Genomic DNA, 27,631 nt, shown 5'->3' with positions numbered 1-27,631 from the left:
CTCTGCACGCATCCTTAAACTTTCGCTCGACTCTACCATAAATAATCCTTGCAGTCGATCCTTGCGCACATGGTCACTTTCATTCTAAGTTCAGACACACTCGACATTTCCCAGAGCCACACTTATTCCATTCCCACATATATAGGAATTAGAGGTTTTCCGAGGACTTGCGAGAAAGTCCTCGAAGTCGGAATCCACCTAGCGGTGAGTGTGAGAATGACGGTCGCTACAGACCTTTTTAAGCCGCGGGCTGCAGCCCGTTAAAATGGTTAATTTTACACCGTGATTACGCCGTGGGCGGTTGAAAAACAGCGACACCGTGGTGGACGTCTCGGTTCATCGGTAGCCGGGCTCCTGCAATATTTCACGGTACCCCGATAATTTGCGCAACGGCGAATCCGTTATCGATTTGCCGGGGCAAAGTGGCTGTAAGTAGTTCGTGGCCGTGCATGGTCGGACGCGGTGTCAGAGAGCGAGGGTGGATTTTTGAAGGGTCGGGGCCGCTTTAAAATTGCAAGCTCGTTGCCAGCCGAACGACGCTATCGATAGTCACGTAGGTTCGTATTTCCCTGCCGATCGGTTGCAGCGTAATCGAGCACACCGGGGCCCTCGCAGCCCCCTTCCGGCCGTGGAAAACCGACGGAATTTTCGCGCGGATAACACCTGCCGTTTGCATTTGGCTCCCATGCCAAAGTCATCTCCGGAGAGGCGAGTCTCATCGGCCTGCGTCGCTTTTTCACTCGGCCGGTCGCGCTTGCTTGGCCACCCCCCGATCGTCGCGGAGTCGCTTTTCCTCCTCGCACACTCGGTCCCGCACCCTTTCCGCTTCCCTCGTGCCAATGTCTCCGAGACGCGGGCCATCAGCATAAAACGCGCGGTTTTATGAGCCGTAGCGGGTAGACGGCCGCGTGTTACATCTTCCTCAAATGATCCCCCTCGTTGCCGCCCCGCCGCAATCGTCCTCGCGCTGTATTTCCCCGGCTTTTCCACGACGTGGCCGTTGTTACTCGCAGCCTTCTTCTCGTACCCCGACGTTTCCGTGGACGTGTGCGACGTTTGTAACTTCTTTATAGCGAAGACGCTTCGGCGTTTGAGTTTCGCGGCTATGTACTTCCGCCACGCGGTCTTTCGAGTGATTATGTCGTTCCTCAGTGATAATGCGTTCTTTCTGTTTGTTCCAGATTGGATTCTTCGTAACGTCGAGTTCTTCGTGCTTTGGGATCGAAATATTTTCCTTTTTGTATATTTTATCGCTTGCAAATGTAATTTCGGGTGCTATGGGTGACGAATGTGTGGATATCATGTGTTTCACGGAGGAAATATTCTGTTTTGGATATTTTCATTCCGATGAGTATAATTTTGGACCCCATGGGTGTCTAGAATCTGTATGTCCTACGCTCCAGAGTAAGAAATATTCTTCCTTTTATATTTCACTACTGGTAATTGTAATTTTGGGCCTTATGAATGTTAAGAATATTGTATGTCACGTGTTTGAGGATAGAAATATTTTTTTCCGGATATTTTAATGCTAATAATTATAATTTTGGACCCCATGGGTGTCAAAAAGAGTAAGAAGTAATCTTTCTTTTATATCTCACTACTGGTAATTGTAATTTCGAGCCTTACGGATGTCAAGAATATTGGATGTCACATATTCGAGGATCGAAATACTTTTTTCCGGATATTTCAAAGCCGATAATTATAATTTTGGGCCCCATGCGTGTCAAAAATCTATGTGTCCTACGTTCCAGAGTAAGAAATATTCTTCCTTTTATATTTCACTACTGGTAATTGCAATTTTTGGCCTTATGGATGTTAAGAATATTGTATGTCACGTGTTTGAGGATCGAAATACCTTTTTCCGGATATTTTAAAGCCCATAATTATAATTTTGGGCCTCTCCCCATGGGTGTCAAAAAGAGTAAGAAGTAATCTTTCTTTTATATTTCATTATTGGTAATTATAATTTTGGGCCTTTAATTTCGAGCCTTACGGATGTCAAGAATATTGGATGTCACATATTCGAGGATCGAAATACTTTTTTCCGGATATTTCAAAGCCGATAATTATAATTTTGGGCCCCATGCGTGTCAAAAATCTATGTGTCCTACGTTCCAGAGTAAGAAATATTCTTCCTTTTATATTTCACTACTGGTAATTGCAATTTTTGGCCTTATGGATGTTAAGAATATTGTATGTCACGTGTTTGAGGATCGAAATACCTTTTTCCGGATATTTTAAAGCCCATAATTATAATTTTGGGCCTCATGGGTGTCAAAAATCTGTGTGTCCTACGCTCCAGAGTAAGAAATATTCTTCCTTTTATATTTCACTACTGGTAATTGTAATTTTGGGCCTTATGGACGTCAAGAATATTGTATGTCACGTGTTTGAGGATCGAAATATTCTTTCCGGATATTTTAATGCTAATAATTATAATTTTGGACCCCATGGGTGTCAAAAAGAGTAAAAAGTAATCTTTCTTTTATATTTCATTACTGGTAATTATAATTTTGGGCCTTACGGACGTCAAGAATATTGGATGTCACGTGTTTGAGGATCGAAATACTTTTTTCCGGATATTTTAAAGCCGATAATTATAATTTTGGGCCCCATGGGTGTCAAAAATCTGTGTGTCCTACGCTCCAGAGTAAGAAATATTCTTCCTTTTATATTTCACTACTGGTAATTGTAATTTTGGGCCTTACGGATGTCAAGAATATTGTATGTAACGTATTCGAGGATCGAAATATTTTTTTCCGGATATTTTAACGCCGATAATTATAATTTTGGACCCCCTACGTGCTACAAATTTTGGGTGTCATGCTTTTAAGAATACGTTGTTTCCTGAGTATTTTAATTACGGTAATTGTAATCTCGATACTGACATGAGAAAATGACGAATCGAATCATCGTGCCTACGTTGTTACGCGTATTCATGAAAACGGGGTTTTATTAGGCGATTACACGACCGTCCCGGAACAGGACGATAATCCTGATATAAAAATTATGCATACGGTAATGATCCCGCGTGACGGGTGTACTCTCGCAGTAAATCGTGCTTTTATAGGGTTACCGCTACAATATCACGGGAAATTATTTGACCAACGGGTTTACGGGAGTCGGGTCGTCGTAAAACCGGGCCCCGGACACATGGCGCGTAAACTCGACTTAATTCGACCTATAAAGAAAATCGTTTACGTCGAGTACACCGAGCGAATCTGTTTTCCTTTTGCTCGTCACCGGTTTCATCGTTTGACAGGGGAAATAGGAAGCTCCAACAAAACTCGTTCACTGTGTCCTCAAAGATGGCGGCGGGTGATCAATGGTCTCTCTTCCGTAGTTTATTCGACGTCCATGTGAACATTTCCATTTCCATGTAAAAGGCTGTTTGATCTCGAAATTTGTTTCTCATTACGGTGCAAAATATTTCCAAATTTACGATGTAACGACGTCAGTAATAATTCAGAAATTATCCAAGCACCCTCTATTCCTCCTCAATTAAATATAAATCGAACAATTTATTTATGACAACTTAAATACCTTTTTCCAATCGAATATTGAATATTGAAATTGATCGAATATTATTTTACCAAAGAATCACGTGGACTACTCAATTTTGAAATTTAGAAATCGAGTGATAGGAAAGAAAAGGGGAATTTTTCCTTTCAAAACGTAGATACAAAATTTCCCCTGCTTTTCGTATAACATAGTTGTTTGAAATACTTAATAGTAAAGATTACAGAACATACTATATATACATTGCATTTTATATTTCATGCAAGCCCCCACTATACACATTAGGTGTAGTAAAAAGAAATCAATTATTTTTGCATGAAATTGAAGGCTTTATTTAGCATAGTTAAAATGATCCGATTTAGGTCAAATATGTACCGTTTTGTTCGATAACTTGTTGCCATTTTAAAGGTAATTCCATTTTTCCTTTCTCCTAGAAACCCTCGTCCCTATTGGCAAGAAACTGGGACAGTCAATTTTCACGAGCTTCTCTTGAGGCGAATTCTTCACCAGCAAAATCATTCGCCATAGACAGGAACAGGTGGTAATCACTTGGTGCCAGGTCCGGACTATAAAGTGGATGCATAAAAACTACCCCAACATGTTCCCGGAGCTTCTGGTGAGTTACTATCGATGTATTGTATACCTGACCAACGATACCAATTCCATCGTACCAAGACACCGTTCTAAAGTAATTACTTCATCTACTCCGTAGCCAAACTCGTGGTCCAAGTGGTCATCGCCTTTTTCCCACCCTCGCCAAAGGATTCTCGCTGTATATCACGAATCCTTAAAAAATCGGACGCTGTTAGGAGTTAAAAGAAGCAAGGCCTCATCAAGAGCATCGTGTTTACCAAGGGTTCGTTTGAAACGCTGGATAAAGCTCGGTGGATGGTAATAACGCTTCACCTGTGTGCACGGCCAGGAAGAATCGCCTGCCGTTTATCGGGATGGAAGGGAAAGTAGAATAGGACGGTGGAGATGAACGGAGAGGATGAAGTAGAGGAAGGAGAGAGGAAGGAGAAGAAAAAGAAAATTCCTTCCCCCAATATCTTTCGATCTTCCGTCGAATGCACAACCCTGGCAAATTGGAAGGAATATACTCTTCCCCTCCGCGACTGTGCAGGGAGCGAGAGGGGAGGCAGCGAGGTGGACAGGGGCGCAGAAGGGTCGAGGCTGGATTGCACAATGCACGAGATTTCGTCCAGTCCATCGGGAGTCCCATCGCGTCCCCATAGGCAGCTATTAGGGCGTGGGGTTGCCGGCAGTCCCGCAGGATGGCTGGATAGCTGGATGGTTTGGAAAGCTGAGAAGGGATGAGGAAGGTGGATAATTTGTCCGGCATCCACCTCCTCACCGTCTGTCGCTGTCTCCTTGTGCCGTTCGTTCCCCTCCCGGGCTCCGTAGGTAGCCAAAAGAACAGGGACAACTGCGCGACGCTGACCCGAATCCCAACGAGGTGTCTACATACGTCTGTTTTAGTTTTCTACCACGGAAAACTCGGACAACGCGCGATCCTGGGACCATGGGCAAGGGTTGCGAAGGAAATCCTCTTAGGTCGCCATGGGGAAGCAAATGCGCGGCGTTTACCGATGTGTCGTTTTAAAGCGCTTTCTAACCGAGGTTTATGGAGAAGGCGGCGAGGTCCCGCGACCCCGGTAAGGACACTCTACAAAGGTTTATGGAGAAGAGAATTAGGAGAAGAGGAATAGGAGCGAAAAAGCAAGTTACGGCGAAAGCCATCAAGCTGACTTCTTACTTTGGTAATACCCTTCTAGTGGCTGCTTTCATATAACTGCGTCTCCTGCGAGGCTTCTGCACGGGGGTTGCTTCTCGTTCCTGACTACCGGGGAGTAGGGTGGCAAATGGTACCGAAGAGAAAGAGGCTGCGATGAATAGAAGGAGAAGGAGAGAGAGGGAAGCTGGAAAGACAGGAGTATCTAGCAATTTGTATGTACAGTAAGCCTCTGTAATTGCCAGACCACCTATCTACCCCCGCGAACGCGCGCACCGAGACCCCTCGATGTTTCTGCTCTCTCCCGATTTACATATTATAATTTATAGGTCAAAGATATCGGCCCGACTGCGATCCTGTCGACGTTGTTGTCCTCTCTGGAGGGACGCGGCCATGACAACGCGATTTTTGATCATAATTCCGTTTTAATGAGTACCGAGGACGAATGCGATGTGCGTGTAACTTTTTAATCAAAATCGCCCACCGTTGTTCCCGATTAATTCGAAAATTCAAGAACGTGAAACTGCATCGACGCGATGTGTTCATTGACTCTTGCTCGGTCCTCTGGGGCCTTCCAGGTCTCGTGAAAATGTTATTTCGCAGCACGGTAGCTAAATGCGGTGTCACGAATAACCCCGGGAACACAAGGGTGCGGTTCCAGGGTTAATTTACTGTGCTTTCGTGTTCGATTAAATTGCTAACGAATTTTTCTCTAGTTACACGATAATATTCGAAATGTTACGCATTTCGAAACTCGGTGGATGACGAAACGAAGTGCTCTTCGCTTCATACGGACCTGACGCTGTACGATGTTCCAGTGGTAAAACACACGCTGCACTCGGTGATAAAATCTAAGTGTTTAAGAAACGGCGGAGCGAATGAAGATGTACGAGCCGAGGGTATTAGGATACGGCGAGAAAGAGAGAAAGGGGGCTGAGAGAAGGAAGGGTAGCTTTCACCGAGGGGTAACTAAAACGTACTTAGCTGCGGGGTTAAAAGGTGGAGAGTCATCGCGTGATCGTGGAACGTTATCCTAAAGCACATAACCCAGCCACCGGAGAAACAATCCCAAGGAAAAGGGTCGGTTTTCTCCGTAGGATCAAACCACCCTTAGCGTAACGGGGATCCGCGATGATTCTCCATTTAGATATAGTTACATTTAATTTCCCGATGTCTTATAGGCACGCGATAGCAAATGAATTGATCATCATCTTAAGTACCCTTGATACCATCATACCTTCGAACTGGGCCCCTGAAATCATTTCCTCGTTCTTTTCACTCGTGTCTGGAAATCGAATTACGAACTTGTATGTGGAATATTTGCTGTACCTCGATGACTCGAAACCTTCGCGGGATTTCCGGAAAAAGTTAGAGAGAAAGGGAACTTAACCCTCTGCACACGATAATTTTTTGGCCAAAGAAGGATAGGAGTTCAAAGATTTTCTGTTACAAAGTGGAAGACATTTTTCTGAGCAGGAATAAGAAATCGTATGACAATTAACACGTAGAATTATTTGATTTCGATACCTCGCACACCGTTACATTATCTGAAATTTGACATACTTATGAATATCGTGCTTCGAAATTTTATCAAATGGCCACTGAAGAACACTTCTCGAGCGCAAAGGGTTAATACATCGTGACAAAGATTATGTCTTCCTGATATAATTGTTATTGGAATAATAAAGAAAAGAATTGGGAGAAAAACGAAATAGCGTTGAATTGTTACACAGTACTTTACTTTCCGAAGTTGGTACGACTGGTTCTGGGTTTTCAGAGAGAGGGCGGTAGTGTAGAGAAAAGGTATTAAAAGAAGAACACGCGTGCAATTGAGTATTCGAAGGTATATAATTTCATTGTTGATTTATCATTTATTGTTTTATTTTCATTTTTACAGTTAGCCTTTCTACAAATGGAGGAATGGCATTTGAAGAAATAAATTAAATAGAAGGGCACAGTGTCAAAAATTCTCTCCTAACCTTAACCTATAATCTTACGAATCTATGATCACTATGCATCTATGAAATTTCTTACAAAAATTGTAGAATTTCTTGAAATTTTGACAAGAACCAACATGGGAGTTAGACTCGTTATTCCACAGCAAAGGTTTGAAGGATACAGATTATTGGTACGAAATTAAATGAAAATGAAATACGATAATATAAATGGAAGCTCTTTCTTGCAGGGACCTTCAACAGCTTCCTGTACATTAATCCTCCATTAAACGGAAGGAATATTCATCGTGATGCCCATATGTGTATAGTACAGTCCGAACAAGTATGACTGAATAATAAAGAAAAAGAATTGGGATAAAAATGAAATACAGTCTTACGAATTTATGATCACTATACATCTATGAAATTTCATCCAAAAATTGTAGAATTTCTTGAAATTTTGACAAGAACCAACATGGGAGTTAGACTCGTTATTCCACAGCAAAGGTTTGAAGGATACAGATTATTGGTACGAAATTAAATGAAAATGAAATACGATAATATAAATGGAAGCTCTTTCTTGCAGGGACCTTCAACAGCTTCCTGTACATTAATCCTCCATTAAACGGAAGGAATATTCATCGCGATGCCCATACGTGTATAGTACAGTCCGAACAAATATGACGGAATAATGGAAATGTTTGTTTTAATTAGTACGCCGCAGAGAATACGTCCTGTTTTTAGGTATGAGATATTAATGAGCGTATTCGACGAGCGAAATTGTCGGTGGAGAACTTTTGGCACGAGTTACGGTTTAACGACGCAACTACGTCGATGTTAACTGCCCTACGCCTCCATTTCGCTACTTTATTGCGATTCTTATTTATCTGTCCGTGTTATTTGTGCCCGGCCTGGCAATGCCACCCCTGCCGGGAATCGTGGACGAAATAGCGCGGGGAATAAACGCCACTCGAATGGTTCAGTATGCAACGACGGGACGGGTAGCTGGAGATGAATACGATCGCGTGTAAAACGTGTCTTCGACGAGAGAGGAGAGAGAGAGAGAAAGATGGGTGGGAAAAATGAGTCCGATCCTGGAAAATAATTCAACAACGCGAGATATAAAGCGGCGGGAAAATACGACAAATGACAGGGAGAGGAAGCGAGCGGCGTAGGCATGCAATTCCGTGGAAACACGGACACGAAATTCCGTGAAACAGGCTGGAATAGAAACTTATTATTCCTTTGGATCGAGCCCGCACGAAATTCATATGGCACGCCGCGAAAGTGCCGAGAAATATTAAGGAGCTCCGAGGAATAAGCAGCCGGATTCTAGGTATACGCACGTACGTGTGAAAGAATATGTGCTGAGGAAAGGTTTTATCCGGCACGGGGAAATCGATCATCCGCCTCATGGACGTAATACTATTGAAAAATTGCGATGGAATCTTTTGTGTGCACGGTAAGAGCGCGGAACAATCGTAAATACGAGAGGAATAATAAAAACCAGAAGAAAATTCCGTCTCATATCGATGAGCCTAGTACGAATATAGCTATGCTTGGTTAAATTCCACCAAAATTTCCTCGATTAAATTTACATACACTCTTTTCACGCATTCGTGCCCTCGAAATCAGCGAAACCTGATGCAATTGGCGGGTGGAGATAGTACTATTACAATTCGCAAACGTGCAGTAAAGAAAATTATAATTTTTGCACCGCTCATTTCATCTTTCTGAAAATAGTACCAATAATTTGCCGGAATTTTTCTGGTTAAAACGAGTCCAAACACTTGATAAATCGAACCATTTTTATTATGTCATTATGCATCATTTGACTGTCCAAGTTGACGTAATTATTACTATTAAAATTGGTCCTAATTTATATCGTGTGTTTGGACTGCTTTTGACTCGGAGAATCCGCTGGTACAATTTTTACAGGGATCTGCAAAGGATTAAAATTAGGAAAATTCAAAGTTTCCCTAGTTAGAGATTCCTAGAAGAAAAAGCTATCCTGATCGTGAGAATTCAACTGCTGGCTCACAAATGCGTTGAATTCGACCGAGTACTATCGTAAATAACATTCTTTAACCTGATTCGGAACGTCTTATGGTTATTATCGAGATAGGTCGTTATGGGGGGAACGGGTACTCGTATAGAGCCTCGCGATATTAGAGGTGTTAGAGAATTTGAAAAGTCATCTCGTAAACAAGAATGTAACAGTGGGTCCTGCCTGGGAGCAGCCGGGACGTCGTTGTGGATATTCCGGGCATGGGTGTAACATTGAATATGCATTAGCGTCAGTACGTCGATGGTTGCAGCGGCGAAGAAGGGATGAACGAAGTCGACGGTGACTCACATTGTGACCGGAATAAGCAAACTATCCTTTAAGGTTCTTCCCCTTGTTCGACGACGGGGCTTTCCACTCCCGTTGCCGATGCGACAGCACGACGAAGATCCTCGATTGAATTATCGTAATCACGCGTTTCCTTCGGCGGCCCTTTTCTTCCTTCCAATCTCATTTACGCTTCACGAGGGAGGAACACGGTCTTCGTGAGGTGACTACTCGAGAATTACGCGAAATCAGGCTCTTCGGGTCGAAGGTCTGACTCGACGAAGTCTGCAGTAATTGCTGAAATACAAATTCTTTCGTTTCAGTCTGCTACGTGTATCGTGCAATGTTGATTTGAGGTTAGGTATGATTTCACTTCGGCTATGATTTAATTACGAGAAATTATTCGAGATTAGTATCACGGATGTCGATAAAAATTTTCTCTACTTGAATGGAATTTTGATTAAAAAATTTTTAGGTTAGGAATTTCATAGAGGAACTATGAGGTTACCATGGAATTCAGATTTTTAGTAAATTCTCGGATTCTATGGAATACATGGGTATGTATATATTGGTAATATCCAATAGAATGCTCGTACGTACATGCGTAATCATAAAGGTATCATTTGCCATAATGATAAATTATTCCGAGGCCGTTCGTTAATTCGTGTCATCAATAGCGTATAATTAGGATAGTGTGTTGATGGGACCCTAGGTAGCAGCCAAGGGAGCCAAGAGAGGGAGATAGGTTGAGGGAGCATAAAGGAGTTAAGCCACAACGCATCAGGCTCACACGTGGGCGTGCGTGATAACGAAGCTTACCATCGCGATCGACGAGTATGTCTTGGCACGTGCATGTGCACACAACACGTGTGCGTGTAGACGTAGTAGACGGACGCGTGGGTGGTTCTGGGTGGAGCCTCGAAGTTTGATATTACCCTGGCAAGTGTCCATGGCAATCTTATAACTCAAGTGCTCACTACCTATAATGCGTGAAGCGTACTCTCGTGCACGTGCACGCATACATTCGTACATACGTACGTACGCGCACGCGTAGACGCGATGTTTGCGAGTGTGGATATAACCTAATACGAGTATTGTCCGTGCGCATCGACCTTTCTCCGTATGGCAACGCGCATTTAGATTGCGCGGTCAGAGTTCTCGTAATACTTTTGGCAGCTGTACGTTCCGACCGAGCAGCGAGTTAAGTTTAAGTTTAATTAACGTGCCACATCGGATTCGTTTGTAATCGTGCGCCCTTTAAATTGTCATGGTATTACCATGCGCATGATACGAATCGCACATGGCAACGAACTGCCTGTTCGAAATTTCCTACGATCCAAACGAGGTGGCGTTTCATTCTGTTTCCGCGCTAGCACGTTATTAGCTCGGCACGATAAATCATTTTTTCAAGACGAGTTAACTAGTTTCGCGGTTTCTCTACCGGCAGATTCCACTGGCCTGAGTATCACTGCTTTTAAACACGGTCGAATAACAATGCATAGAATGCTCGTAAATATTAATGCCGGAATTTTACTGGCAGTTATGTAAAGGAGATGATTTATTAATATTCATTTCAGCGTAAATGTGAGGAGATTAATGAGCTACGCGAAACATTTTGTGCCTCGTCACAAATTTACGCGATATTTTCGGGTTCTAAATCATCAAGGATACATGATCGATGGTTGGTGCGTTTGTATCGAATGTTGATACATAATTCCAATTGCGCATCAGTGGCGCCACCAGGTTTAGCATCGCGAATGCGTACGTTTTCATTTATGGGATTTTCGTTGCGCATATTTTTACGTATTATTATCAAATTCGAATGTATAGCGAGTCGTTTTTCCTCCAACGACACGAAACATTAAAACAGATCGTTTCGGGCGTTATTCTCAATAACGACGACGACAATCGCGACGTTGTAAATCGATCGCGATCGAAACCGAATTACGTCATTCGTAACAAGTATCATGGAGTCGTTCAGTATTTACGCTGTGCCTCGTGGATCTCTATTTACGAAATCTGATCTTGATTGGGAGTATGACAGCGTAAAAGTGTGTCGTGGTTATGTATTTATGATAGAATGTAACAAACCGTGATTACGAGAGATCCCGCGATCCACGGAGGCTCTCAAAGTTGGCTTTGTCGTCTTGCAACGAGCAACAGGTCCTTCATGTTTATATTTCTCAGGTATGTTACGAATAATACACGAGTTATGAAACTCCCGTGCTTTGCGTGCATTTCTTTGTTACTCGAAGCGTAGTAGTTGAACGGAATTTAATTCAACGAGGTTATGGTTGGAAAGCGGTATTTTAAAGACATCAATCTTCAATCATAACCTCCTTGCAAATAACAAACTTGTTCGAAAGAATGCTTATAAAGCTACTCGTCTTTAATTCTGTTTTTATTTCGTTTGCATACAGTTTCAACGTACCTGGTATCTTCCATTTTATATCTGGATATAAAACTTTTGCGTTTTATACTTTCTTGATGGATAGAAAAATACGCACGGTAAGAGATATATTTTTCTAAGACAAGAATGACATATGTACATAACCTTATTTTCATTTTCGTTTGTTACAGTTATTATTTCCTAACATTCGTATGCTCCATTCGAACGTTTTCCATCGAAAATGAAAAGAAAGCTGAAACTCCGTTATATCCGCTGTGCCTCGAAAAATGTGAAGAAAGATACCGTATTTCAAACAATAGAATAACGTTTCACTTGGCGACTACTTGCATTCAGGATACTGCACGCGAGGAACTTTCCTTTGGATATCGCGTGGCTTTCGCAGTTGTTTGCTTAAGAATACCCTTAAAATTTTCTCCAAGTTCAACGCAAACTTTCTCATTGTTAAGTTTGAAATAAGGATATCGTTAGAGGTAACTTCAACTTATTTCGTACATACGCTGTCCGTGTGGGACAGAGACGAAGATTAGAGCGTGGGTGGGGGGAAGTGGCGGGAAAGAAAAAATAGTTTTATTGCCAGGCTCAGTGCCAGAGAACCGTGTAAAGCTAGCCGGCCCGCTCATTATAATAAACCGCGAGAACCACTATGACTTACATTGCAAACTGTTCCCGGCGTTAGATAGTCGTTAGTGCCTTTTCTGCGACTCATCGATGTTTCTTTGAATTTTCTTATATATATATTTATAATTTATTAAATGGTCCAAGAATCGTAATTTCCATTGATATTAATTTTTTTGGGATCCTTGGTTTTTTTTTATAATTTTGGATTCTTTTATCAGAATTCAATTTTTAAAAATTGAAAATTTCTTTATTACTTGGGAATCGACTATTCTTATGTAGGGTGCCCTGAAATTCAAGCAAGATTTGAATTTTGCACCATTTCTGCGGTAAAGTGTTGCCAACGAAAGTGAAAAGACAGCGTGACAGCTGACAGTTCAGGGTTATTAAAAATGGAACGCTACACGAAAGAACAACGCGTCTTCATTGTTGAGAAAGATTTAAAATTTTTTGATTAAAAACCTGTTTTCTATCAAAATTACTTCTTGCATGAATTTTGGGACACCCATTATTTTTCGAATTTTTCATTTTTTGGAATTTTTTGAAATAGTTTCAATAAGAAATCGATTTTATTGGTTTTAGTTCCAGTAGCTTTTGAAATTGAAGTCGACACGTTTAGTTATCTGTTGGATTAACTTTAAATTGATTATGAACAAGGTATAGAGTATTCCCAATATTAAATCTTTTTCAGAACTGGTAATGGAATATATAAAGGAAAGAAAAATAGAGTGAGAAGTAAGAAGAAAAAAGATTAAAGAATCACAGTACAATAGAATATAAAACACTGGTAGTAGAAAAGAAGCCAAAATAATGTCAAAATAATAAAGTGGAAAAGATGAAAAACAAAGAGAGAAGACGAATTGCAAGATACAACTACAGAAATGAGATAAAGGCAAAAGAATATTGGAAGAGTGCAGAAGAAAGAGAATGCAAACTATGTGGAGAAAATGAAGAAAGTATGTGGCATGTGTTAAAAGAATGCGTTTGGACAAAGAGAGAAGGAAGGGATAGAAAAGTCACTAGAAGAAGAAGGAAAAAGGGTAGAGACTATAAAGAGAATATGAAGAGAAAGGGAAGAAAAATAAAAAAGGACAAATGGAAATTGGAAAGAGATGGGAGGAAGTGCAATGCAGAGATCCAAAGAGGAGCAGGAGAAATAATAGATGAAATAGAAAACCTGCTCATCCTAAGCCAAAAAGCAAAGATCAATAACAATAATGATATCCTAAAATTCTAAAATTTTTGTATAATTTTATTATGAATGAAATAGATATACTAAAATTAAATATTTTTTTCAATTACAATGGTTCTCAATTAAGTCGTAGAGTAAAGGGTTAACCGAAATAGACTTTCGTCTGGGGTTTAGATTTGGTAGGCAGCCCCGCTGACAACTGGAACACATTATCGGAAGCGTTAATGTTTATAAAGTTCTCTCCTCAGTTCGACGATACGGTTACCGGGTACGTCTTCCTTGGAAGTTCGCTGCGAACGCGTGGCAAGAAACCTTTTAGTTCGTAAATTCCCGTAACTTCCAAATAACCGCAACTTCTCGCGAATTCCTACATAGGGTGCGCAGGAACTGTTCAAAGTTTCGGAGTCGAAAATTGGTAGAACATTTCCCCGACATTTCAATTAAACGTTCCAATTGCTTTGTCTACCAGTCGTATAACTACACGCAGTATAACAATCGTGTAATTCATCTTGTGACATCGTTTCCTAACAAATTCCACTGTTCGTGTATCTTGCGAGTTTTCGATTTTCAACCTATCCTATTAATCTTCCATATGATCAACACTTAAAAACAATTATCACTAAGATAAAGTACATATTATACATATTATTATATATTATTGTATAAATATACATATGTATATAGAATAAGAAATCAGTCATGATAAGCAATAATATTTCCTCAGGATTATATTTTTTAAGCTTCTATGGAGATGAAAATTTTGTTAAACATAAGAGAGATAAAAAATAAAGGTGTGGTGTAAGAAAAGATAGGAATGACAAAAGAATTATGGTTAAGAAATGATCAAGATACTGGTTCCTGTATTTTTTGTTTTAAAATATATCACACACAATGCAATTTTTAATGAAATTAATTTCCTTACTCTTATTGTGATCAAAAATTATTATCTACTACCTATGATTTCTTCTATTATCTGAGAATAGTAATTTCTAGTCTGTGTGCTGTCAATCATGAAGAGGAAGATACTATAACACAAAATAAAAGAGAAGAACTACATGAAGCAAATTTTCAATATTGACCATGTAATTAATTAACTTTTCCTACCAAAATAAACAGTATAACTCACCATGAGCTCCTACACCAAGTATACAGTGACCAAGAAGACCAAACTTTAGCAACCAAAATTATATTAAAAAGGTAAAATGACTATACTAATCACAGCTATACTAAAAAGCTCAGAAGAATTAGGTAATATACCCAGGTATTATTCCCAGGAAATAAATTACATAGTAAGTAGTTGGTCCACAAACAGAATGTCTCTAATCGGTGTTCCTGTCAGTCTGACTCTTCCTTTGTGGTCTTAGCCGAATTTGAGTTGGTCTGGCAACGGAAGACGCAAGGTAGATAGCGAAGATAAGGTGGATTGAACCTCAAGGTGTTGGGCGAACAGGTTGAAGTGGTATCGAGGGTGTTGCTAGGTTACTAGTCTGGCTCCACAGATGAGAAGTTAGGCATTGGGCCTTAGCGTGTGCACCTTCAATAGGAGGAAGGCTGGAATCGCGGTGCACCTCAAACGTTGCCTTCCTTCTTTGCCGACCTTAGGTCTTAATTTTCTTCTCATTTCCGTCCTGTTTCCGGTGTTCATTGCCACCATTCTCGCTTCACCACCTTGTGCTTTTAATTCCCTCGGTTTGACCATGGTTTGCTATTCCACGAGAAAGTTACGGTATTCTTCAACAGCCTATCTTCTATTGTTGTGAAACTTTTTAATTTTCTTCTTTAAATAATTTTTTAATTCCTTCACACTATAACTCTACCTTCCACTTTATTAATAGCTCAGGAGTAGGACCTAGAGATAGAATATCAGGAGTAGTGGTACTTTTCCTGTGATTCGATTTGATCTGTTCGTTGCTCTGAAAGGTTCTCACGTGAAAGATCACGAAGCGATGGTAGTAGTAAGTGAGAAAAATCATATTCATTGGGATAGTGGATGTTGGAAGTTTGAGTGGTTGTAGAACAATTGAGTTAGGTTAGGGATTACTTGATCAAACGAAATGAACCTTAGCATTTTAACTAGGAGCAGATAGAAACTTCACGAAATTTCGAAACTCGAAACTTTCTTGGGTTCGAAGGGATTTCGAAGTTTCGAAGCTTCCAGGAACCTAACCTTAATTTTATTTCTGCATAAACAAAATTTTGCTTGTTAGGGGAGAAGTTCTGATTGACCTTAGTTTCCAATTATAATCTGCAAGTTAGGAAGGAACAATCGCTATTTGCATACTGTAGAATCTTTGCTGTTGCTATGATATAATAAATACGAAATAAAAGAGATAAGTATATGGATCTTTAGGGGATCAGAGAAATCGTGATCCACCGTATCTTTCGTTATGATCGGTGTGAATGGAATTTTTGTAACTATAGTACAGCAATGGATGAAGAAAAAGTAAGAACCAAAGTTACCATCGATCTCACAGAGGGTTAATACCCTGTGTATATCCCGACGAGACGTGTCTTATCAAGGAAACAGCTTGATAGGGTGCTTGCACCGGGGCATTGGATCATTTAGTTGCGCTTCCCGTTGGCGTTAACAGCCTCTTTGCTTAGCTCATTTATCCAGAATGTTCACAAATTGATCGCGATACATTCGGTTAACAGCTGGCCCCTATACAGGCAGCGTGGCGTAGAACACCACTCTGGTTTCGACAACGATAACCAACAGGGAACCCCTTCGACCCGTGCGGCAACCCGATAGATATACCCGCGATCCGTTATGCCAGCCCCTCTTGTTTCGACGTTGCGGTTGCATTAAAACAACCTGTTACCTACGAACAGGTAACTCCTATCCTAGTTTTCTAATAACGAAAAACGACCGGCTGGTTAACGAGGGAAATTACACGGCTTGTCGTGTAGCGACGATCGTCTGGTTGCTACCAACAAGGCTACCTTGGGACATGATCAGCCTAGCCTAGTACCGACGTTTCGACTAGGCTCTTCAGCGTCCTGCTATCACGGCTGGCTTAACGGTATTGTAGGTCCCTGGGCAAAGCAGTGTAATGAAGTTTTTATCTGCACTCACTATAGTAAAGGGAATGGGAATGTAGGTGGATGATAAAATTGAATATATACTTATTGATATCTGTGGAAAAGTTAGGGAAGTATGTTGCATATGAGAAATTATTTAATGGGAATATTTGAAGGGTAAATATAAAGCTTGAAGGAAAAGGAAATTTCAATGAATAGGAGGGTAATATTTAGTTGGGAAGCATTTGTAGATCCCTATATCGTGGGATCCCCTAAATCCTAGGGTCCCTAAATCGTAGGGTCCCTAACTCGTAGAGTCCCTGACTCGTGGAAACCATTACTCTTGAGATCTATGACTCGTAGGAACTATGACTCGTGAGATCTATGACTCGTGGGATATATGATTCGTGGGATCTCTAAATTACGAAATCTCTAAAACCGCGTGGTCACCTAAATCATAGGATCTCTATATCGTGGAGTTCCTAAACTTTAAGATCCCCAAATTTAGGTATCCCTAAATTCCCGTGTCCCTAAATCTTGGAGTCACTGAATCTAGGGATCCCTAAAGATCTTAGGGATCTTAAGATCCCTAACTCGCGAAGTTCCCTATATTATGAGATCTGAGAAGCTTCTCAGTAAGTGCAGGAAATCCAACATGGCCGTGTATTGAACCGATCCTGCAGTCTGCAGCAGGCTAACCTCGAATATCGAGTCAGTCTAGTAATTCCTATATAAAAAGTAGATGTTCGAGTTTCCATCTAACTAAGGAAAGATGGTCAAGCAGCGATCCTCGATCTCATTCTCCGGGATATCCTCGAGGACAGTACATCTGGCCCGACATCTAACGGGAAGGTTTCTCAGCGACAGTGTCGCCCCCACCGACGCGACGGAGATTCGGCTTGACTAGAACGTAGGTATCCGTTCAATTTTCATTTCCCTCCAATTTTCCACGGTGCTCTCCAATCGATTCGAGTGGGTACATACTCGAGTTAACGACTTCATCTGCGCTTCGCTAATCGGCAGGGCTGTCGAAGGGACAGGATCGTCGACGGGGATCGTAAGAAACTTGGACGAACCAGGCGGAGGGACATTCGTAGCCCGATTACGAGGTTACACCGGCGGATCGAACGAGTTTCCGAAGATTAATTAATTCGTTCATTAGTAGAATCAATATTGTCGGAAGCTGAACATCCACGGGGTCACGTGATGGCAGACGCCTCGTGCCTCCACCTTGTCTTATCGCTCCCTGCCCTTTGCTTCTCGTATAATATCGTGCCAAACGAGCTGCTGGAAAGCATCCCCCAAGGCTATTCCGAGCGGAAACTCGTTGCAAGTTTCGGACACGCGGCGGGTGGATGGGTACACATCGATGGGCAGACGGACAGACAATGGCGCGCGTACTGGTGGGCACACACAACATATAAATACATCGTAGCGCAGGGAGAAAGCTGGCTAGGTAGTCCCGAAGTCGATGTACGCAGTGGTGACGTTCGAATTCAACAGCTCTGCAATATTCGGCTCTCTCCACTCTCCGAGAGAAAGAGAGAGGGAGAGAGGGCCACGCTTCGGCGGCGTTACATTATTCCGCTCGCGAGAATAAGCAGATTCGATCGTGCCACGGCAAAGGAAATTCGCATTACGGTCTGGGCTGGATCGGTCGTGGAGACAGTGACTGGCAGCCAGACATCGTTTCCCATTAACGGCAGAAAACGCGGCATGTTATCTGTGCACGTGGCCACTCGATGCGCCATGAATTCGAAGCAGGCAGCGTCACGGATCTGATAATCTGATTTCATATCGTGTTCAGTTTTCCCACCCGTTATCCGTTTTGTCGCTTCCATTACGTCTCTTATAACCATCGTGAATGTAATTTCAATTGCCTCCCCTAAATCGCGTGGCTCACGCATGCGGTTTCGACACGTTTGAATTTCGCGCGTAAACTCGTGATCAGATGAGACCAGGTTCCTGATGATCCCTTTTGATCAATTCCGGGTGGATTCGACGTTAAAAACGCATCAGCTTGTTTCGACCAGTTGCTCTAGCTAGCTAACAGTAGCTTCGAACGACTATACTGCTATAATCTAGTTCGCTTCGACTAGCAACACGCCCCAACTAGCTCTAATACCGTATCTCCGCATTAACCTGTTCGATTTCACGAAATTCCGCTTGAATCCACTCTAATCCGTTTGAACTGGTCTGCTCTAGCTCGTTCGAATTCGTTTGAACACGTCCCACCAAGCGTCAGCCTGGTCCAGTTCACCCCAGCTCGAATTGTCCCGTGCAAAAGAGCGAGCAGGCAGGCAAGAGGATACTAGGTGGTGAAGAACTGTTGGTGGCCGGTTTATCCGAAACTTCTAGACCAAATCCTGCCGTTTTGAATCGTACGGTTATTATTTCGATTATGGCTGTTTTGGGATGCAGCCCGTTTTAGGAGATAGCGTCCGCATCAAATTCCAGCAAGTTCCCTGCCTATCTGCGGTTCCGTGGTCTGAGCAGTCGGTAAAGTGACATGATCGTTGGACGAAACGGGCACGGTGGAAGCGCGATAAGAGACGAGAACCAAGGGAAACGATGATACTCGAGGAAAAGGGCTGCTCTGAAAAGCCTACCGCAATCATCGTAAGGGGATTCAGAGATCCCTTTCGGCCGTTACATCATCCCGGGCTATCCACCATTCCTCCGACCAGCCTTTTTGCCTATGTTTCTCATTTTTCCCGTTTTTCCCTTTTCTTCCGCAATCCCGGAGCCGCGAGTACAAGTGGAACAGAAGTCGCTTTAATGGCCCCACGGAGGACATACCGGTTGGTCGAAAAAACAATTCCACTTCTGGAATCTCCTCGAGGAGAATTGGTCAGCGTTTCTGACGCTTCTCAACCTCGTAATCCTTTTTTTGCTTTTCGATTTACCCCCTCCGTTCTACGACCCTCTAGGTTTTCTACCCTCTCGCGGTGGTTCTCCGTGGAAGGAAAAGTTTCAGGTTCCCTGGGACATTTTTGCAAAGGTTCCCTTTCCCTTCGATGGTAATAATGGCAACCTGTCCTCGATCTTTGATTTTAACTCAGTTTCACTCGCTACCCTGTTGATTATTTTCGAAGCGATTTATCGTCAACGAATTATTCTTATTTATTTTATTGCAGAAGTGAATATTAATTTTGTAAATGCTTTCCAGTTCGGTGGCGGTGATATCAGTCTGCTATCAATTTTAGATTGCACTTCGGGTCTATTTGACACCCTGTAGATTATTTTCAATTTAATTTATTAGTCTGCTATCAATCTTAGATTGAACTTCGGATCTATTTGACACCCTGTAGATTATTTCCAATTTAATTTATTATATAGAAATTGTCCTCGTAATAATACATGTTTCCTTTATTTTTTATTGCTATTAATGAAGTGGATGTTATTTTTTGTGAATGTCTTCCTTCAGTTCTATTTCAATCTTCCTTTTCATTTTATACGTCATTCTTAACGAAATTCATTTCGAAGAAATTATTTTCGTTATTCCACGTTCCCTTTTCTATCAAACAGTCGATATTGTTTTTGCAAATAGCCTTTTACTCCTTCGACGTCAACGACATTAACCTATTTTCCATCGGAAAATACATTTCTCAAATACCGATTTTCAATTCCACTTCACTTCCACTCCCCACCTCATGCATCGCTTTCGATTTAATTTATTCCGAAGAAATTACATCCACAATTTCCTTTTTTTCCATCGAACAGCGAATATTTTCTTCGTAAATATCTTTCCTCCGCGATATCAACAATGTCAACTTATCCGCCATCTCTATCTCCATTCTAATTCCACTTTCCACCGCGTGGGTCGCTCTTGACTTAATCTATCCGAAAGAAATTACCTTCGTAGTTGCACATTCTTGCACATTCTTTCACATTCTTTCACAGACACAAAGACGAGCCCTCTTTTTGCCGCGGATATCTCTCTCGGCACGTTCAATTTGCGTACGTTACACGGCGACCAACCAGCGAAATGGCCGCGAATGATCTATCTCTGCTACGTAATCCTCTCGTTCGTAATACCTCCGGGTCACGTTATGCATATCCCGGCGAGATAAAAACTACAATTCAGGCAATTAAGATCGCGCCAGTTCGATATACCCTGATTAAGCTGCAATTCCACTTTTGCCAGCCGCTTTCGCAGCCCCTTAAGGAAGCTCTTACCTACGAACGCCGCTGAATTTCGAGAGATAAAGTTTCCCGGACCGGGGTTTCGAGTCGTGCATTTTCGTGGGAGTGTATGGGATAAGGAGAAGACCCGGGGTTTAGGGGCGTCGGGGCAAAAAGGAGAAAAAGAAGCCGAGAGGAGGGGAGAAAAAAGGGTGAAAGGACGGGAGAATGGGGCTGGAAAGAGAGTAGCGGCGTCAGGCAGGCAGGCAGGCAGGCAGGCAGGGTTCGCCGCCGCGAACTTTCGCAGATATTGAATATCTCGGACCATCAATCACTTCGGCGCGGCAATATCCCAAAGTATTGGCCTTATATTTGTTTCTATATCGCGCACCGATTTATTGTTAAAGCACGTCCTTCCGTCAGATCCGGAAGTCATCGTCCCTCGTTCCTGCAAGTACGAACTTTATAACGCGAGCTTTTCTCTATTAAACCAGCGGCGTGACGTGTCTTCGCGTTGATACGTGATAAGGAGATATGGAAATGCGAGTAACTCGTTGAGGCTAACCAGTGTGTTTCCGGGAGCCGAGTAGTCAGATGAGCTAGGGGGTAGGAAATTTCGGGGTGATAAATTTGGCCGGGGCCATTGTAGATTTATGGAAATCGGTGGTCTCGGAATGTGGGACGTGCATCTTCTGACGTGATCTCAGATTTACGAGACTGTGGGACCTAGCTGGGGCTAATACAGATCCATTGGATATCGACATAGCGGTCCCTAGGTCGTTGGATCTATTTGGAGTCGGGTCAGGTCTATTGGATCAGAGGTGTCCAGGATTTGCCTGGGATCATTTAACATCTGACGAGGTCTATGAGATCCTGGAGTCAGTTTAAGACTATATCTCGTTGTATTCGATAGAGTTCATCGTTCAGGATTTTACATTTATCCATGTAGGATCGGTTTCGGGTGGATTGACTTAAGATAGTATCGTTGGCTTCTCAGTAGAATAAAATAAGCTTGTAAATAGAATGACAGCGGCTGGCTATGAAACAAGAGGGATTCGTTATGGGCACACTTTTCTGATCTTTCTTAAAACTGACTCTTACAACTGACTTTCGTAAACTGTCTTTCAAAACTGACACTCTAAACTGAAACTGATAGACTGCTCTTTCACGCTCTTGCACCCTTGCTTTTAACCATTCGTTCTGTCCTCTTTCATGCTCGGGCTTTCTTTCTCAATCATGCCCTATCTCACGCAACCTCGGTGGGCCAGGTACTTCGACCACTCTGGACGCATCCCTGAACTTTCACTCGACTCTATCTTAAACATCGTATTATTACTGACTCAAACACTCTTTGTAATCGTATACATTTCTTTTTCTGGGTCTTTACAAACTTTCAAAAGACAATTACGGATGATTCTTGATTAAAGCTATTCCTCCTGAACAAAGTGTTTATAAGCACGTCATTTAGGTGCTATATTATGCATAATTTGTTTGTTTTTCTATTTTATATGTGAAGATTTATATAAATGGACTTCGGTCTGTATATGAATAAACTAATAAAATAATAATAATCATACTTTGCAATCGATCCTCTTGCACACGGTCACTTTCGTTCTAAGTCCAAGCACTCTTGACATTCTTTCAGGCTGTACTCATTCTATTTTTACAAATCCATTCATTCCTGATCCGACTAACAGTTCTGTACATATCAGACGACTAAAGAGGCACTACCCCCTGGATCTAAACGATAGATTTAATATTTAACAATATTCCAACAAGTGAATAGAAAGTAATCCATTTTGCATGTTATGTCATGATACTCACGTCAACAGAATTATAATTCCCCTTAGGAATTGATTGTAATTACACGTAAAATAAAAAAAAAAAAGAAGAGTGTATCTAGAGCTAGCCTTTAGCTAACCAAAGAGTGTTCATCCTGATCCATTATCATTTTCGACATCTCTATGTATATTTATCATAAAAGGACTTTATTCTCGGTTATATCAGAATTCGCCTCTTCCCGAAGTAAAATCTTTCATCGAGTTTCCTGTCTCCGGTAATCACTGTTTCAACGAGAGTATCTTATCTGCATATTTTACCCATTTTTCCTGCTAGATGCTACTCTCACAGCTATCTACTTGCCCAGTTCTGCGCATTTCTTCAAATTTAACTCGCCCCTGTGCTTAACATCCCAGCCAGATTCTGTCAGAAGGCAACCGCATCTGTGTACACATAATACATCCTCTCAGTACATCATCTCCACTCGCACACTCTCGTATCCGCGCGTGAAAACGCGGTTAGACGTTTGCATACACGGCTCATACGGTCTCCCTAACTTTTCCTACACACGTCGTCGCGGACTCGAATTTATCGTACTTTTTTTCGGCACAGGAACAGAAGAACGCTGACCGTCGCTAGCTCTGTTTTATTTCCTCGCACATTGTGTGTCATCGTCAGTAACACGTGTGTCCGTGTGCCTGCATAGCGAGGGTTTGGAAGAATGGTTTTATTCCTTTATTTGCCCGGCCGTCGTACGTCACGGTGCCGCATTGAAATTCTCGCAGTTTGTCTGCCAGAGAACCAGCCAATTGGTCATCAACCCCACCTACCCTGTATTTTCTCTCTCCGCCATTCCTACCCTTCCTCTGAGCCAACCCTGCCCGACACTTTCTTGCACGTCTCGCACGAAGCCTTCCATTGCGCTACTTCTGTCATCTTGTTTGCCCTCATCCACCTAGGAACGATTCGAGGAAGGGGTCTGCGAAGGTGACGCGCAACAATTGCGTTTCTCGCCTGGCCAGAATCCCCGGACCAGTTCCGCGGAGTACAATGACGAGGCCACGAAAGCAGCGTAAAGCTCCGTCGAATAGTTCATCCCTGACGACGTCGCGACGATGTCTAGGCTGTGGAACCCCGCAAACGTTTCATTGCCTTCGCGGGGGATCATAAAGACGCGTGGAATCGCGAGAACCGCAATAACGCGCCAACTTTTCAATCCCCTTTACGCCATTTACAAGGGAGCAAGAGGAAGAAAGGACAGAGGCGGTCTAGCTAGCAGCCTCATCCGAATACGATGATCTCGATATCATCGTAGCCAAAGTAATATCGTTTGATCCCCATGTCTTGATTCACGCGTCGACTTGGACGAGAGCTGATTTCAGTGGAATATAGGAGACTTCTACGTGCACCGGGAGTCACCCCATTTCCGTCGACAGATCGCGGCAAAGTGCTTCACGTGTAGACACCGTGTGCCAAACGTTCGAGCCCCGATAGGGAGTCGGATCTCTCAAGATGGTGCACCTTGGCACTTTGCTGCTGCTATACTTCCTTTTTTCTTCTCGCAGCCCCTCGTGCGTCGCTCGTCGAGCATATACGCCAAGCTGTTTCTTCCTCGAGCCACTGTTAGCCGACTAGCTAGTGCCTGGTTCCTTCCCGAGGGCCGTTCCACGGCGACAGAAAGAACGCGGACGAGAAGGAAGAGGTATGTTGGCGCACGGGGTGGAGACGGTCGATGGGGGAAAAATGCGAGACGGGGTGAGTCGGTTGAATGTTCCAAGTTTCTTTATTAGATCGGGGGTGTCCATTCGTCGGAAATGGACCAAAATACCCTAGCTCGGTCCTGCTCCGGCAGACCGTCGCCTTCGCGTCGTTCCTTACAGACCCCTGTGTGTCACGTTTGCGAGAGAGGCGAGGGTGTTTATACCGAAATGCAAAATTCGCAGGGCGGACGGGGTGGTCGGAATCTAATACGGAATAAAGATGAAATCTTGCAGAAGTTTCGTAGGTCCTTGTGTATCGCGGCAGTCTCTCGAGCCAGACTTTGCCTTATCAAATATTGCCCCGTATCGGCGTTTCGCAGGATCGTCGGTGACCCGATATCCCTTAGGTCCTCGCATGGAGGATGCCTTCTAACATTTTCGAAGTAAGCGCGTTCCGGCAACATGACGCCAATAAAATTCCCGGAACTTCACGGCCATCGTCGGATATTAAGCGACGTATGAAAAAGAGGAGCCAAGCATTTCAGAGATATCTTTGGGGGATTATCTTCGAGTTGCTAGCTAGTCGTAAATTTCAGATGGCGTTGTCGTCGAGCGTCACTGTTCGCTGAGATCACGTAGATGGCGGTATGATCGTCTATGGGTCTAACTTAGAGGTCTGATGCGAACTTTGAGGTATTATATTATTTCTTTGATTTCGTTTCTGATAACACGAGTAGAACACAGTTCTTGGTGGGTTTCCAGAAGTATATTTCGATTTTATTTATGTGTGTTATGGCACTTGTACCAGGAGATTACAAGAGAAGAGGTGGATAATGGATACAGGGAACGATAGAAAGATGGCGTCAAGAAATTTTTGGATCTCAAGCACTTTTGTTATTATGCTGGCTTTAATGGGTCTTCTGCCAAGTTTGGATTTAAAAGGTGTTGAAAATAAGATACGTCTTAACGTATCGAATATACAAAAATTAATCTGTCAAGAGAAATAGATGTATCTTTAAGCTCTACGAGAACAGTCAGAATACTTGAGATATACCTTCCTTAAGAGAGAATAAAGATAACTATAATATAAAGATAGTTATTTCTTTTTACCCATAATCCCAATAAAAGGTATTCTGTTTTCTATAGGGTGTCTCAAAATTCACGCAAGATTTGAATTTTGCGGCATTTATGCTATATAACTGACTTCCAGATCTTCCAAAAGTATCTCTGTCTAAGAGAAAGCCTGCTAGGTCTGATGAGTTCACTAGTAGGTCCAGGATGAAACGCATCCCTTCCTTTTCCTTACGTCCTTTCTACACCACTACCACTTCGAGGGTACCTGCTACAAGTCGACTTCAACAACCATGGGGGAGAACACCATATAAATCGAATCTTGGAAAAATAAGAGTTATCATAAGGCAAAGGGTCACTGTGCTTCTTAGGCCTCGTTCGTTCAACATCTGGTTAGCTTGACACTAGCGTGAGCCTAAACGATAAGGAACGAAACGGAACAGTATACAGGGTGGACCATGTGACGTGACCATCTTAATTATATCTTTATTTCTAGAAAAAATGATCCTAAATGGTATCAGCATCGGCATAAAGTCTAAGAAAAGGAGATTTATATCAGAGATTTCGAATTTAAGTATCATCTCACGAGAGACATTAAAAGTCTGTCCAGAATCCGTATCCTGACGGGATTAAGAAAGTTCCAGGTCCAACTTTTGTCACGAACTGTCCGCGAACTTCTCACGGATTAGACAAAACTCGATAAATTTCACGATCGGCGGCTAGGGTGGAATTGGCGTGTTTTCCCTCGCGGTATCTATTTGCGAAGAAGCGTTGGTTCGTCACGAACGACACGTGCGTTTTCCCTTTCTTCTCCCTCGGTATTTATTTTACCGTAATTCCGTTTCTCACGCGTGCCATGGCCAAGTGGCTGTTTCGCGGTTCCGTTCAATTTCCTGCGTGCAGGAGGAAGCAACGCCGGCCCCCAGGCCTCTCCAGCGAGGAGTTTGGAGAAGTTTAAAGCCACTCTATCTGAAAGATCGGAAAAGTACCATTCCTATGCTAACAGGAGCTTCTTCAATTATACTTTGTCCTCGGTCTTCGCCGATTGTTATTTGTCCTCCTCTCTCCGCCTTTTCCTTCAGCCTGATTCCCCGTTTTGCATAATCTAATTTCGCCCCCTTACCGGACCCCGCGCATTTACCTTTATTATAATTAGCTTATTTCCGGGACGGAAGTTTACTGGTGGCACTAGTACCCATCGATAGCCAGGCCAAGTTGCCCGATTATAATATTTTACGTATCTCTCCCGCGTGTAGTAATTTCATTTTCCGTTGGAAGTTTGCAACGACCGCTGCTATTCCGTTTCTAGCGTCGAAATCGCGCGTAATTGGGGTATAATTCTCTAGGAGACCGCGCTGCCTTCATCTTGATTCGCCGAGGTCAGCGGTTCTTATATGCGGCCTGTTTTATAACACGCTACTTTGAATATATGGGGCAAAAAGTGTGACAGTAATCGCGAGTATCACGGTATAACCGTGTTGTATAATAGCATAATTTTGGAACGAGTATGGCACGGATTAACCCTCTGCGATTTCCGGTGGACGGATAATTTTTTAAGTATAGGTCTATAATAAACTTATAATAATTGTTTAAGTATAGATCCATAATAAATCTATAATAATTTTGTAAAGAAGGGATCCATAATAAATCTATAATAATTTTGTAAAGAATGGGCCCATAATAAATCAATAATAATTTTTGAAGTATAGATCTATAATAAATCTACACTAATTTTTTAATTATAGAACCGTAATACTTCCATAATAGATCTATAATAATTTTTGAAGTATAGATGCGTAATAAATCTGTAATAAATATTTTAAAGAATGGATCCATAATAAATCTATAATAATTTTGTAAAGAAGGGATCCATAATAAATGTATAATAATTTTTGAAGTATAGATCTATACTAAATCTATATTAAATTTTTAAGTATAGATCTATAATAAATTTACAATAATTTTTTAATTCTAGATCCGTAATACTTTCGTAATAGATCTATAATAATTTTTGAAATATAGATTCGTAATAAATCTATAATAATTTTGTAAAGAATGGACCCATAATAAATCTATAATAATTTTTGAAGTATAGATCTATAATAAATTTACAATAATGTTTTAATTATAGATCCGTAATACTTCCGTAATAGATGTATTATAATTTTTGAAATATAGATTCGTAATAAATCTGTAATAAA

General features: G+C 42.0%; 3 long non-coding RNA genes across 3 annotated transcripts; all 3 read left to right on the top strand.

The window, feature by feature from the left end:
• Positions 1-5,059: 5,059 nt before the first annotated feature.
• On the top strand, positions 5,060-5,721 carry LOC108553474 (uncharacterized). Its single transcript, XR_001890635.1, has 3 exons — positions 5,060-5,174; positions 5,295-5,466; positions 5,581-5,721. It is a non-coding gene; the product is annotated as an uncharacterized LOC108553474 (long non-coding RNA).
• Positions 5,722-7,167: 1,446 nt separating this feature from the next.
• LOC108553471 (uncharacterized) lies at positions 7,168-8,738 on the top strand. The gene is made up of 3 exons (XR_001890633.1): positions 7,168-7,357; positions 7,437-7,692; positions 7,772-8,738. It is a non-coding gene; the product is annotated as an uncharacterized LOC108553471 (long non-coding RNA).
• A 2,754-nt stretch (positions 8,739-11,492) lies between these two features.
• Positions 11,493-12,351, top strand: LOC108553473 (uncharacterized). The gene is made up of 3 exons (XR_001890634.1): positions 11,493-11,704; positions 11,938-12,025; positions 12,098-12,351. It is a non-coding gene; the product is annotated as an uncharacterized LOC108553473 (long non-coding RNA).
• The last annotated feature ends 15,280 nt before the right edge of the window (positions 12,352-27,631 follow it).

Source organism: Eufriesea mexicana, unplaced genomic scaffold (assembly GCF_001483705.2).
Source record: "Eufriesea mexicana isolate 0111107269 unplaced genomic scaffold, ASM148370v2 scaffold10591, whole genome shotgun sequence".
In the NCBI taxonomy this organism is placed as follows: Eukaryota; Metazoa; Arthropoda; class Insecta; order Hymenoptera; family Apidae; genus Eufriesea; species Eufriesea mexicana.
The sequence above is the reverse complement of the archived record's forward strand: the minus strand, read 5'-3'. Positions and strand labels throughout refer to the sequence as shown.